The sequence below is a fragment of the Tupaia chinensis genome, unplaced genomic scaffold, assembly GCF_000334495.1.
Source record: "Tupaia chinensis unplaced genomic scaffold, TupChi_1.0 Scaffold000292_1, whole genome shotgun sequence".
Classification (NCBI taxonomy): domain Eukaryota; kingdom Metazoa; phylum Chordata; class Mammalia; order Scandentia; family Tupaiidae; genus Tupaia; species Tupaia belangeri.
The window spans coordinates 1,707,955-1,722,518 of NW_006159777.1; the positions used below are offsets into that span (position 1 = coordinate 1,707,955).

Here is a 14,564-nt window from a genome sequence, read left to right on the forward strand (position 1 = left end):
GCATCCTCCGATGGAGCCAGCTTGACCTCAGTCCAGTGGTGGACTGAGGATTTTTAAGCAAATCTCTGAATGCTGGTTAATTTCCTCTTGAATTGATGCTGTGAGTCAAGCAGCAGAGCAGGTGCCGAGGTCAATTCTCCAGAGGGCTTCAATGTGAAGCTGAGCCTTGGTGCCCGACCTCAATGAAGCTGGTTCCTTGAGTGCTCAGGTCCCTGTGTCCCCAGTCCTCATCTTCCCTGCTGTCCAGGAGACTCGGGATCAGAGCTCTGGTCTCTCCCCTCTCCCAGCGTCTCCTTTCGGGCTTGCCTGGGATGCTCTCTGTTATATTTGGATTAACTGCAAATCTCCTTTGATTACTCACTCTCTGTTGAAACAGACAACCTGTTGCCACGTGTTTGATTACTGAATCTCAGGGGAGTTCCTATTTGTGATGCAGCCAGTTACAGTAGGCTCAGCATTACACACAGTCACCGAGCTGCTCATTCATTGTCTAAGAAGTTGCTTTGCAGTTTCTGATTTTTCAATAATAGGCTTCTCGCGAAGCCCTTAAGCTTCAGAAATAAGCCGAAAACTGCTTTTCCAGTCATTTACATAAACACAAGCGGATCAGGAGGTGGGAAAAAAAAAAGAGGAAGTCTTACATGTGCTTCTGGGGCTTGGGAAGGCTGGGGATGGCATGCGAAGGCTGCAGGTCTGGAAAAGGGCAATGGGAAACAGGCAGGCTCGTATAGCACCTGACACCCAGGCAGATGATAAATCCTGAAATTTCTCCTGACGCCCACCCGGCTGCCACGTTGCCGAGGCTGGGCGGATATTCTGGGCACCAGCAAATTGTTCTGTCAGCAAGCCGCTCCCTCAGCTGCATCTGGTTAGGAAGCTTGCCACTCATTCCCCACCACAGCACCTTGTCCCCATCCAGGGAGGTGGCATCCTGTCTCCTGGGACAGGTAAGGGGGTGGCTGCAGGAAAACTGCCCAGGAGCTCGCTCCAAGGGAGGGAAGATTAGTGTCCAGATGTTGCTCCATCTTTCTTTCTTTCTTTCTTTCTTTCTTTCTTTCTTTCTTTCTTTCTTTTCTTCCTTCCTTCCTTCCTTCCTTCCTTCCTTCCTTCCTTCCTTCCTTCCTCTTATTTTTAATGAGAGATTTTTTGCTATAGGGTACATGCACTTACCAGAGAAAAAGACAGAGACAGAAAGTGAGAAATTACCCCCTGGTGGAATGACCGTGCAACAATCCCTTCTCCTCCATTCTCTCTAAATTTTGGGCATGCACACACATGTGCCCAGTGTGAGTGTTAAGTGGCCAGGTCTGGGATTTGAACTGCAGTCAATGACACGGGAGTCCAGCAATGTATCTATTATGCCATCTGCTGGTCCTATTTCTTTTTAAGGTTATTTATCTATTGAGAAAGAGATGCACCCCCAACAGGATCTTCATGCCATGATTCACCCTGCCCCCATCTTGGCTGGCCTGAACCACTGCACCTGTGTGCATTCCCAGCATGCCCAGGGAGGTCCTGGCACACGAATCCAAGGCCGTTACCACATGGGTCAGTTTGGTAAAGGCAAGGATGCATTTTCATAATTCCCTGGAGAGCTAACATAATAAAGGACTAGACCATGAGCTCCGGATGTTTGGGATGGTCATGAGGGGCAAGACCAGAGTCAGAGAAAGAGTTGCAAAGAGTATAACTAACACCACACTTGGTCTTCCCGATCCACTCGTCTGCCCTCTCCCGATTAAGTAAGCAGCTATTTGAAACCTTTTTTGCTTTCTTAGAAAAACAACAGGAATATGGACACATATGCACACAAGCACACACCCCTTCCCCACAGTCTGCTCAGAGAAAAGCCACCAAACGCAAATTCCCTCAGCATCCTGCCGCCAAACGCAAAACGTTCTCTGCATCCATGTTCTGCCCACGGTGGCTAATTATCTTTTTTTCATTTCACTTTTCTTTATTGTAGTAAAATTATGCACAATATAACATTTATCATTTTAATTAAGTTTACATGTTAATTCAGTGGCATTGAGGATGTCTACAATATTGTGCAAGGGTCACCACCATCTCGTTCCATTTGTACCCATACAATAGTAAGTCCCGCCCCCCTCCTCCTACCAGTCCCTGGTAACCTCTGAATGTGTCCCCTCTAGATACAATGCAAAGAGAATCATACAGTGTCTGTCCCATTTCTGCAGTATCTCACACGGCATAATGTCCTCAAGGTGCATTTATGCTGCAACAGGTGTCAGAATGTCCTTCCTTTTCAAGGCCAACTAATATCCATTGTATATTATCATATATAGCTAGATAGATAGATACAGATATAAATAATTGTCAGGAAATTCATTATGCATTTTTGCATAGAAAAATATGTCGCGACATTCCCAATGACCTATTATACATACATACATGCATATGTGAAAGCAAAAAAGAAAATAAGTATGGCTATAGTATGTATCTATATACTCATATATATGTGTGTGTGTGTATACATATGTATATATACACATATATACATATATATATATATGTCCAATATATATATCAGACACTGGGCCTCTAGTCCCCCTTTACCTCCCTACTTTTTCCTTCTTTCCAATAATGAGTGGGAAGCAGTGCCTCATAATGGCCTTTGTGTTTCTTAATGACTAGGGATATTGGAAAACCACAGTAAGACACCACAAAGCAGGTGGCACTGCCTTTGTCATGTCTGTCCCATGGGCTCTGGGACCTCCTCCATGCTTATAGAGAAGAGTGCTGACTTTCCCATCCCTCAAAGAACACACTAAAGGTCCCTTAATATTCACCCTCCCCCTCCACAGGATAAGCCCCAAATTGTTCTGGGCACTGTCAGCTGAGGGGGTGTGTCACACTCCCTGGACCTATACGCGGTGCCATCACACTCTGAGCCCGGGTTGTGAGGCAGAGTGCACACGAGGGCTTGCGGGAGCCTTCTCTAGGGGACAGGACACCTGGGCATTCTGCCTTTCTTCATCTCTTGCTTCATCCCACCACCTGGCACACAGAGGCCACCACCATGGACCATGGTGTCAACCGTGCACAGCAGGTCCCAGTGACACAGATGCCTGGGTCCTTGAGTTTGGGAGCACAACACCAGCCATGAACAAAGTGGAGTATTGTTAAAAGCAGACAGACATCGTTCTCTTACACAAGCCCACTGTATAGTCTTTGTTGTTCTCAACTGAACATGGAGATTCTCAATTACTTCCCTTTTGTCTTGCTTGGAAAGGTAATGGAACTGGTCTCTCTCCTTAGCCTCAAGGATCATTCCTCTGCCTGTGCTCAAGGTCCCCACCTCTCCCACCTGCTCATATCCCTGAGGGCCTCCTTTGGTCAGCTGACCCCATATCTTCCTGTCCAATGTCTCCTATACTGGCCCCTGCCCATCAACACTCAAACAACTTTTCCATCTTACAACCAACAGCCACGCCCTCTCAACGTGCACTCCTTCCTAAGTTTTTTTGTTGTTGTTTTGTTTTGTTTTGTTTTTTAGGTTTTTGCAATAGGACACATGCACTCACCAGACAGTGACAAAGACAGAAAAAGGGTAACTGAGAAATCAATTTCCTGGGGGGTGGGGGGGATGGCCATGCTGCAACCCCTTCTCCTTCATTCTCCTCTGGATATTTGGGGTACACATGTGCCCCACGTGCCAAGCCACTGTGTTTGGGGCTCAAACTGAGATTGGCCATGCAAGAGTCCAGTGCCTTACCCACTACGCCACCTGCTGATTCCAAATTTTTCAAAGTTTATTTATTTCATGTGAGAGAGAGAAAGAAGAAGCAAGAGAAAGAGAGGAGCACTCTCAACAGTGTCTCACGCGGTGACCCTCCCCTACTCTCTCCCAGCCAGCCAGGATCACGGGCTTCTGTGTGCATGCTCGGTGTGTCCAGTCCAGCCCAGGAACTGAACCCTCACCATCCATATGGCTGTCAGCATTGTGGGGCATTGTGCCACTGCACCTGCACACTGGACCTGCAGTCCCCACTTAACTCGCTAATTTCCCCTCTCTCTCTCTCTCTCTCTCTCTCTCTCTCTCTCTCTCTCTCTCTTTCACAGACAGTCTTTTGAAATAAATATCCACATTTTCTGGCTCTACTTCCTCACTCCACTTGTCTCTCCCACCCTACAGCTCTTCCCACAAAACTGTTCTTCAAGGAATAGAAGATATTCTTGCGACTAGTATAATCTCGCTTCACTCATTCACAGCACCTAGTGCTGCCAGTATCCCCACCTTCCGAAACGTACACCCTGTGGCCTCCAGAACATCATGCATTCTGATTTTTCTTGAGTGTTTGGCCATTCCCCGTCAGACTGCTTCCCTAGATCACGTCTCTCCCCAGCCTAGCAAGCCTAGCTTGCTCTGTTCTAACACTTGCTCATGGTGAACAGTCTACTTTCCCAGTATTAATACAAATGCTATGTCTGCCTCGTTGCTTATACCTGCATGCATAGGGCCTGAGTAAATACTTCCGGCACATGCGAAATACAAATGTAAGGGAGAACGTGGCCATATCTGCATCTGGTAGGTTGCTTTGTTATAATCAAGTATCTTGATGTCGCAATGACAAGTCCATATCTTCTAGAGCTGATGGTGATAGCTCATCAGGACCCAGAAATACTGAATTTAAATAATGAACTCAAGTGGCAATAAAATTTCAAATATTTAAAAGGAATGTTTAAATAAAATCAACTGTAAGCAAGGATAGGAGGCGTCTTGGATAACAGTTTTTAAGAAAAATACACAAAGATCAGGTCACACTATGCAAAGAACACTTTTTAAAAAAATCAGTTCCTTTGTTTATTTTTACATTTGTTATAGGGCACATGCACTCACCAGAGATAGGTAGATATAGAGAGAAAAACAGACAGACAGAGAAAGTAAGAAAGCAAGCCTCCAGGTCTGGGACACGAACCATGGTCAGCCATGTACGAGTCCAGCACTTTAACCACCTTGTCACTTTCTAGACCCAACAGCTTACTTTTTAGAGTGCTGAGCACCACCTCTACAGGAGCCAGTAGTATGGTATATCTCTAAGAAGAATACTAACACAGTCATTGAGTGGATCTACATAAATATACAGTCCAAAATTTGCTAGGCAACAGTTCATTCCACTTCGCCACTCGGTACATCTGGAAGAGTCCTCTCTGGTAAGACCTTCTAAGTTGATTGTTATCAAACTGGACCTGTTCAGAAGATGATTGGGATGATTAGTGGTCTAGAAACTATGCCATGTGATGATTAAAGGAGGGAACTCAGACTGTCGAGATAAGATAAGTAGGATCCGTGATAACCATCTCCTCTGGAAAGTGGATCACACACTCCTACTTGTATTCTGATAGCTCTGAAAGGCAGAAGTTAGAGAGGCAATTTTTTGCTTCACATAGATTCATTAGTATTGCATTCAGCAGCAAGAAAAAAAAACCTAATTAAATGAGAATTTTTTCCCACGAGTGACAATAAGAGTGGAAGCAAGCATTTCAGAGCTGGTACCATCGCCACATCATCTGGAATCTTAAATCTTAAACCTCTGTTAGATTGAGGCATATGAAATTCCCCGTATTCAATTAGTTGACTTAACAAAAGTCCATGCTGTTTGACCTAAAAGCTTCCTTCTCTGTCATTATTGGTGTGTGTTTTTTGTCCTGCTGTTTGAGAGTTTGCTCTGGGCCTCCATGAAATTTTTCAGGCTCTCAGACACAAAGCGACACTGATAAGGGTCAAGAAGCACAGGCTGGGCCAGGCAGTGGCTCAGCTGCAGTGCAGCTGGACCCCCACGGGAAGTGTACTGGATTCGCTTCCTCCGACATCACTGGACACTGCAAGCATCTGTGCACATGCCATGACGGGCTGGCTGCGCCTGGGGTGCGCCGCTGTGTGGGGATCCTGTTGTAGGTATCTCTCTTTCTGCATCTCTTGCTTATGGAAGAGACAAATAAACTTAGGAAACAGCACAGGGCATCTAAGAACCACCTAAAATCCCACTCAGATATCTTGTGCTTGCATTCTGTTGGCCTGAACTGCATTACATGACCACACCCGGCCATAGGGGATCCGAGAGGTGGGCATTTAAATGGACACATTACTACCTTGAAAACGTGTAGAGTATGCTTTGAACAGAAGAGTTATAAGGTCGATACTGAGGTGGCATCAGAAATACCTGCCGGAAGAGGAAAGCGTTTTCCCCGGTAATATACCCACTGTGGGAAAGGGTGTCAGTGTCAGTTATTCTCAGCCATACCTGCACAATGGGATCACAAATATTTAAAATGGAATGTTTAAATAAAATCAACTGTAAGCAAGGATAGGAGGCGTCTTGGATAACAGTTTTTAAGAAAAATACACAAAGATCAGGTCACACTATGCAAAGAACACTTTTTAAAAAAATCAGTTCCTTTGTTTATTTTTACATTTGTTATAGGGCACATGCACTCACCAGAGATAGGTAGATATAGAGAGAAAAACAGACAGACAGAGAAAGTAAGAAAGCAAGCCTCCAGGTCTGGGACACGAACCATGGTCAGCCATGTACGAGTCCAGCACTTTAACCACCTTGTCACTTTCTAGACCCAACAGCTTACTTTTTAGAGTGCTGAGCACCACCTCTACAGGAGCCAGTAGTATGGTATATCTCTAAGAAGAATACTAACACAGTCATTGAGTGGATCTACATAAATATACAGTCCAAAATTTGCTAGGCAACAGTTCATTCCACTTCGCCACTCGGTACATCTGGAAGAGTCCTCTCTGGTAAGACCTTCTAAGTTGATTGTTATCAAACTGGACCTGTTCAGAAGATGATTGGGATGATTAGTGGTCTAGAAACTATGCCATGTGATGATTAAAGGAGGGAACTCAGACTGTCGAGATAAGATAAGTAGGATCCGTGATAACCATCTCCTCTGGAAAGTGGATCACACACTCCTACTTGTATTCTGATAGCTCTGAAAGGCAGAAGTTAGAGAGGCAATTTTTTGCTTCACATAGATTCATTAGTATTGCATTCAGCAGCAAGAAAAAAAAACCTAATTAAATGAGAATTTTTTCCCACGAGTGACAATAAGAGTGGAAGCAAGCATTTCAGAGCTGGTACCATCGCCACATCATCTGGAATCTTAAATCTTAAACCTCTGTTAGATTGAGGCATATGAAATTCCCCGTATTCAATTAGTTGACTTAACAAAAGTCCATGCTGTTTGACCTAAAAGCTTCCTTCTCTGTCATTATTGGTGTGTGTTTTTTGTCCTGCTGTTTGAGAGTTTGCTCTGGGCCTCCATGAAATTTTTCAGGCTCTCAGACACAAAGCGACACTGATAAGGGTCAAGAAGCACAGGCTGGGCCAGGCAGTGGCTCAGCTGCAGTGCAGCTGGACCCCCACGGGAAGTGTACTGGATTCGCTTCCTCCGACATCACTGGACACTGCAAGCATCTGTGCACATGCCATGACGGGCTGGCTGCGCCTGGGGTGCGCCGCTGTGTGGGGATCCTGTTGTAGGTATCTCTCTTTCTGCATCTCTTGCTTATGGAAGAGACAAATAAACTTAGGAAACAGCACAGGGCATCTAAGAACCACCTAAAATCCCACTCAGATATCTTGTGCTTGCATTCTGTTGGCCTGAACTGCATTACATGACCACACCCGACCATAGGGGATCCGAGAGGTGGGCATTTAAATGGACACATTACTACCTTGAAAACGTGTAGAGTATGCTTTGAACAGAAGAGTTATAAGGTCGATACTGAGGTGGCATCAGAAATACCTGCCGGAAGAGGAAAGCGTTTTCCCCGGTAATATACCCACTGTGGGAAAGGGTGTCAGTGTCAGTTATTCTCAGCCATACCTGCACAATGGGATCATCTGTCATCCTTTCAAACTAGAGATGGCCCTGCCTACTCTGGCCATCTCAATGAGAAATTTCAAGAGTCAGACCTGGGCACCTGCTGGTGGTAATCTCCAGAGGTAATTCTGACAGACAGCGGGGCTGCAAACAGCAAACCCTAGCGGTGAGCCTCTGTTCATTGGAAATCTCTGGAGTCCCTGGACAGGAATTACTGAACATTATTGAAGAGGGATGGCTGCCTTGAGAGGGACAATGGGCTAGTGAAATTCTATGACTTGATCATTAAATTATTGGGTCATCCAGAAAGTCATGATGCATTTTTGAATAGAAAAACATAGAAAATTAAGTCACGACTTTCCCAATGACCTAATGTTTTGACCTTGGACAAGCATTAACAGTGTGAAAAAGTATGAGAATAACTTCACCATGCTCATGGAAAATGTGAACTCTAAAAAAAACTATACATGAATTTCAAGTTTCAGGCATCAAAATAAGCTTATACTTGATTCTGTTTGTTGGTGAACTTTCTGAAATCCCTTCATAATGAACAAAGTGGTGATAAGACATTTAAAGCCTTCTATTAAGATGTTTTCAGGAAAAAGAGAGGAGAAAAAAAGAATAATTAGTCAATTCTATTTTTTTTTCAGAATTATCAAAATGATTTATCCAACTATGGATGTCCACCTACTACCAACTGCTCTGGGAAAATAGTGTTAATTGCTCTCGTTCAGGTCTGGGTCAAGTTCTCTCTTAGCTGTTCAGGAGAGTCAGTCCTTGTGGTGAGCTTTGTGGAAGATGGAGAGAGATTTGAAGATGCAGATAAGAACATTCAACTACTTCATCTTCTCCCTTAAATAAATACAATCAGGAACCTTCTTTTTCTCAGACTCAAGCTGCTTGTCCCAGCTGTTTTGTTGGATACCACCTCTTGTCCAGAGGTAGACGTAGGTCAGGCATGGCCCCTTCCCTCACTGATCTGATCAACTCAACACTAGAGTGACTACTTTCTGCAGCTGGGTCAGTTGAGCCTGAAATATTGAGCTCAAGTACTACTACCTAGGTACCCATAGCACATGGTTTATTATTAGTTGTAGCCAAAGGGATTACTAAAACATGAGATAACAGATTCATGGTCAAAAGAACAATAAGCAGAAGAGATGAACTGAATCTAGCAAGATGACTTTAGGAAGGGTCAGTTTTGAGGTCATATTTTTGCAAACAAAACGACACAGGTAGAGGAGAAAGAGGGCTGAACTAATACCATGAGTGGGCAGTTCCATGGCTGCTGAGACACCCATTGGGACCATGGGCCTTCCTCCCTTTCTCCCTCTTCCATCCATAAACACTGAGGGTGGGTCACATTTGTCCCAGGTACTGTGCTAAGTATGCTGGAAATATGAAGGTAATTATGGCAGTCCCTGCCCTCCAGGACCTCAGTCTAGAAAGGGGGAAGCTAGGTAAGCAGGTGACTATGCTAATATGTTGGGATACTAGGAACAACATAATGTAATGTTCAGCATTGAATGGGGACAGATGTCTGTCTATACCCATGGTACACATGCTTGGAAAATCATATTGTACCCCCACGCCCACACATAAAGGACAATGCAATGACATCATAAAGGAAGAAACAAGGGGCCTCAAAAGACACTGAATGTTTCTGTCTTGAATCATAAAAAGCATGTCCAAATGGAAGGGGATGTTTACCCTAGTGGAAAGGGGATTTGGGAGAGAAAGAGGAAGGAATCATGTTTTTATATATCTAATAAACGATGATATTGCAAAAAAGTGCCTCCTTGCACTATTAGGTAATATTTACTGAGCATTAACTATGTGCCAGGCAGTACTCAAGCACTTAATCTGCATTAATTTATTTAATATTTAAAACAGCCCTAAGTCCCATAGGGCTGGCTCCATAGCCCAGACGTTAAGGGAGCTATATTCCTCATGGCCAACTGTGGTTCAAATTTCAGTCCCATTGGCTTGAGAAACATGCTGGGCATGTGTGCATATGTGCCTAAAATCCCCAGAAGATGGAGAAATGGAGGAGTTATAGTATGACCATTTCCTGTGGGGGAGGGGGGCTGCTTTTACACTTTTCCTCTTTCTCTCTCTTTGTTTCTCTCTGGTGAGTTCACACACCATCTTAAAAAAAAAAAAAAAAAAAAAAGTCCTATAATTATGTTCATCTTATTGAAGAGGAAACTAGATCACACAGAGGCTGACATAATTGCAATAGGTCTCAAACTAGGAAGGAGCAGAACCAGAGTTTGGACCCAGCCTATCAGGCCCTGGACCACCATGTCATCTGAATCTCCAGATCCAGAACAGATGGCTGGAACCTATGAGAAGACAGAAGCTTCCCCTAGTCCTTCCCCTTCTCTCCATCTCCCTGTCCTGAAATCTCAGTACAGTGGCTCTCAGGAGAGAGGCGAGTCCCAGTCAGAGATGGAGCCCCCACAACCACACTGCTGAGGGGTCGGAGCTCAGAGAACTGACAGAATCATCGAGAAGGTCCCTCCCAGCCGACTGTGACTCTGGAGTTACATGTGGACACCCGGGGGAGCCAGGTGGATGTGTAGGTTACCAGTGGCCAAGCCTGGCACAGATGTGGCCATAGCTCTGTTCTCCACGTCCCTCCTGGATGTGTTGTCTCCATCATAAAACAGCCAGTCTTGGGACCAGCAGTTGGTGTAATGACTATATTGCTGGACCTCCACGTAGCCAACCACAGTTCGAGTCCTGGAGCTGGTGGCTTAAACTCACACCAGGAGCGTGTGCATGTGTGCCCAAGATCCTGAGAGGAGAATGGAGGAGAAGGGATTGCAATGTGGCCATCCCCCCTGGGGGTGATTTCTTGCTTTCTGTCTCTCTGTGTCTCTGTCTTTCTGGCGAGTGCATATGCCCTATAGCAAAAACCTCTCCGGAAAAAAAAATAAGAGAGAACAGCCAGTCTTCACTTATGCATACACTACAGGAGCTGACCCGCATGGAGAGGGAACGCACCACTCTGCCTAACACAGACGCTGCAGTATGGCCGATGAGGGTCTACACCGGAGTCTTCATTGGAGTCTTCATCAGCAACGAAGAAGAGAGCAATGGGAGCAAGTGCCAGATAACTGGTTATTATTATTTTTTATAGATTTTTGCTATCGGTCATGTGCACTCACTGGAGAGAGACAGAGAGACAGAAAGCAAGAAATCACCCCCCAGGAGGGATGGCCATGCTACAATCCCTTCTCCTTTATTCTCTTCTCAGGATCTTGGGCACGCATGCACACATGCCTGGCAAACCACCAGGTCCTGGACTCAAACCACAGTTGTCCATGTGGGAGTTCAGCACCTTAATCACTATGCCACCTGATGGCCCCTGGACGACTGATTTTTGAGAGGGAGACACTGAATGAAAGCCAATCCCTGGTCTTCACATGTAAGGAAAGAGCTGCTTGTGAGGGTCGCCCATGCTTAGCCCACTAAGTCCGCTTAAGCACATTCACCCTTGACCTTCATCCGATGCCTCTGAACTTCTCTCGTAGGAAGTCTTTGGGATTGGTCAATTAAGAGTCATTTTCAGGGCCAGCCGATAATGAAGTAGTAAAACATGAGACTCTGCAAAGCTGAGCCACATAGGAAAGTTCTAGGTTTATGTCTGGAGACCTTCCTGAGTAAGCTGGGCATGTGTGTGCCCATGGTCCAAGACCAGCTAAGGCTGGGGGCAGTTGTGATGTCAAGTCCCCATTGGGATATTCTTTCTTTCTCAGAAGACAAAAGAAAACTTCAAAAGTCGTGATCATTTCCAACCCGCTCCCTGAACTGTTGGGACCAGTTACTCCTTCCTTGCCCTCCTGAGGCTGTCATGTAGGTAAATACGCACATGTGTGGGTACGAATATCGTGCCAACGATCCAGCGTGCAGTGTTGGCATGCGCTCACACCCACTTGCACATTCTGACTGTCCATCCGTCCGTCCATGATGCCAATTACACCTGGGCTTTCTTCGGGCATAGATCCTTCTAGTGCTGCTACCTATCGATAACTGAACCGAAAGACTGCAGAACTGCCAAATGTTGGAACTTGGAATGAAACTTGCAAGCCTTTTAGTCAAACCGCTTTATTTTAGAGTCAGAAAACTGAGGCTTATATATAGGCGACGTGTCTTATCCAAGATCATACATTTTCAAATGATGAAAGAGACACTGTTTCAACCTGGCTACAGATGGGAACCTCTAAAGGAGCTCTAAAGCATATCAACGCCAGGGGGACCAGGTGGTGGCCCAGTGGCAACACAGCTGGACCCACATGGGAAATGTCATGAGTTCAAGTCCTGGGTGGCCCCTGAGCATGCCCGAGCCTGTGCCGGATAACTAATCTTATTTTGAGAGAGATTTTTGCTATAGGTCACACATACTCACTGGAGAGACAGAGAGACAGAATGCAAGAAATTTCCCCCCCAGGAGGGATGGCTATGCCACAATCCCTTCTCCTTCATTCTCTTCTCAGGATCTTGGGCATGCATGCACATGTGCCTGGCAAACCACCAGGTCCCCGACTTGAACCACAGTTAGCCATGTGGAAGTCCAGCACCTTAACCATTATACCACCTGATGGCCCCAGACGACTGACTTTTGAGACGGAAAGGCTGAATGAAAGACAACCCCTGCTCCTCACATGTAAGGAAGGAGACATTTGTGAGGGTCACCCACTGTGTGTGCCTGCATTCTGGCCAAGACTAGGGAAGGATGTGGCGTGAAGACCCCATGGCGCTAACTCTCTCTCTTGCTCCAATGGAAAAAACAAAGAAAGAAAGAGAAAAACACGTGTCAGTGAAGGTTCCACCACAAAAAGGTTCTGGTTTAATTAGCTGTGATAGGGTCTGGACACTGGTATTTTTACAATGCTCCTGGGTGATTCTATGGCACAAGTTTATGAGTCTCTGGCTTCGAGACAGAGAGTTGCAAATAAAGACAGATTGCACCTGCCCCTCAGGACCTGTGGCTCCTGACACAGGGACAGGACAGCGGAACTGCTCTAGGCTGGGGCACTTGGAAGAACCATGAGGCTGTGCGAAAGGTAATGGCCTGCTTTTGTATGAGAAAAGTCCAGAAGAGGCACCAGCTCCTCGATGGACAGGGGACACGCAGAGAGCAGCAGCCGTCCTCAGGCTGCAGGGGCAGCTACAGCTCTGGGGTGCACACAGAGAGGCTTTGTCCCAGGCTGTAGCTAGAATCGGGAGTGCACAGGCTAAAGGAAGATGGGGAGAAGAGCAGCTCGGCAGTACCAGCACGCCACCCTGAGTGCCATGCAGGCCAGAGGAGAGCAAATGAGCTCCTTCGGGAATGATGCATGAGTGTCCCAGGACCCCCAGATTAGGGTGTGATGAGAGGCTAGCAAATAAAACGGGTCCCAGAGGTAGGTTATCTGAGATCGACCCCACAACAGGAATCCCTTGCAGACGTCCAACGAACAGCACTCACCTCATCCAGACTAGCTGCCCGAAGCAAATTCACCCCTTGCCTCATCTAAGGTGTGTCACCTTTATCTTCTCTGTTTCTGCGGTCCCACACAGAAGGCTGGGCACAGTGGGGTGGTTAGGCCAGACCGTGTGGCAGTGGTGTGAGAAAGCAACCGGTGACTCGAATGACACAAGACAATGGTCACGAGGCCCTAGCTTTTGTCATCCTGCCTATGACAGAGGGTGGTGCCCACGGCTCCCTCAGGGCAGGGGGTGACACGGAATGACAGAGGCGGTGCCACTGCTCTCTCTAGAACACAGCGCCAGGCGGGCATCCCGTCATAGCACGGCACCGGGACTAGAGCCGGCGACTGACCTGTCACCCGCAGCATTTGCCCGAGAGAGCAGTGGCTGCTGCTGACCCTCGCCCCTGCTCTGGGAACTCTGTCGGTGCTTCAGATGTGTTAAAGGGACAGCCAGCCAGGCAAGCCTAGGAGCACATGCTAGGTCTTTGCTCTTGGCCCCCAGTCGGCCTCAGCGCCGCTGCACTCCCAGCCCCAACAGCAATGCACAGAACAGAGTAGGCGCTGGTGACTGCACCAGAGGACAAGCAGTGGCTCGGTGGACGTGGGGCAGGGGTGAGAGTTTGGTGACAGTGCCACAGTGAGCAAAGGAAGCTGTGCTGGGAGTGCATACGAATGAGCACGGAGAGCCGGCATCTGCCAGGCTGTGGATCAGTCTTTTATTACTGCAAAGGGCAATACTCTCACCGAAGCTGAAGAAGAAAACAAAATCAGATTTAGTAACCTAAGATGTCCTCAGTAACAGAGCTGAAGAATGTGTTTTCCAATATTTGATTTCTTAGCTTGACAGTCTCTCCTGAAATACTCTCTTCTCAGCAATGAAAATGTGAATCTTTGTTGGTTTGTTTTGCAGTTTGCAAATGACTTACAGAGTTCTCTGGCAGAGTGTCTGTTTTCCTCTTGCAAATAAACAAAAGGCCATTTCTCGAATGTGACTCGATGGGGGAGGTCCTGTGATCTCCTGTCATGGTTTTGGAAGGAGGAGAAAACGAGGAGCAGACAGAAGGAAGAACGAGAAAACCTGGAACAAGCAAGTGTAGACGCTGAGAAAAGAAGCAGGAAGTGATGAACTGGGTATGGGAAATCAGAATGTCAGGGATCCCAAGTAGCTGGAGACCGTCCCCAGAGGGTCCAGGCACCCTTCCTGGCCATGACTGAAGACAC

At 46.5% G+C, this 14,564-nt stretch overlaps 1 protein-coding gene and 1 non-coding gene across 5 annotated transcripts in view; both read right to left on the reverse strand.

Annotated features, from left to right (window-relative positions):
* NTM (neurotrimin) overlaps positions 1 to 14,564 on the reverse strand; it is a 1,082,935-nt gene that overhangs the window by 1,043,962 nt on the left and 24,409 nt on the right. The window lies entirely within an intron of this gene.
* On the reverse strand, positions 2,663 to 2,787 carry LOC114008155 (U6atac minor spliceosomal RNA). Its single transcript, XR_003549713.1, has one exon. It is a non-coding gene; the product is annotated as a U6atac minor spliceosomal RNA (small nuclear RNA).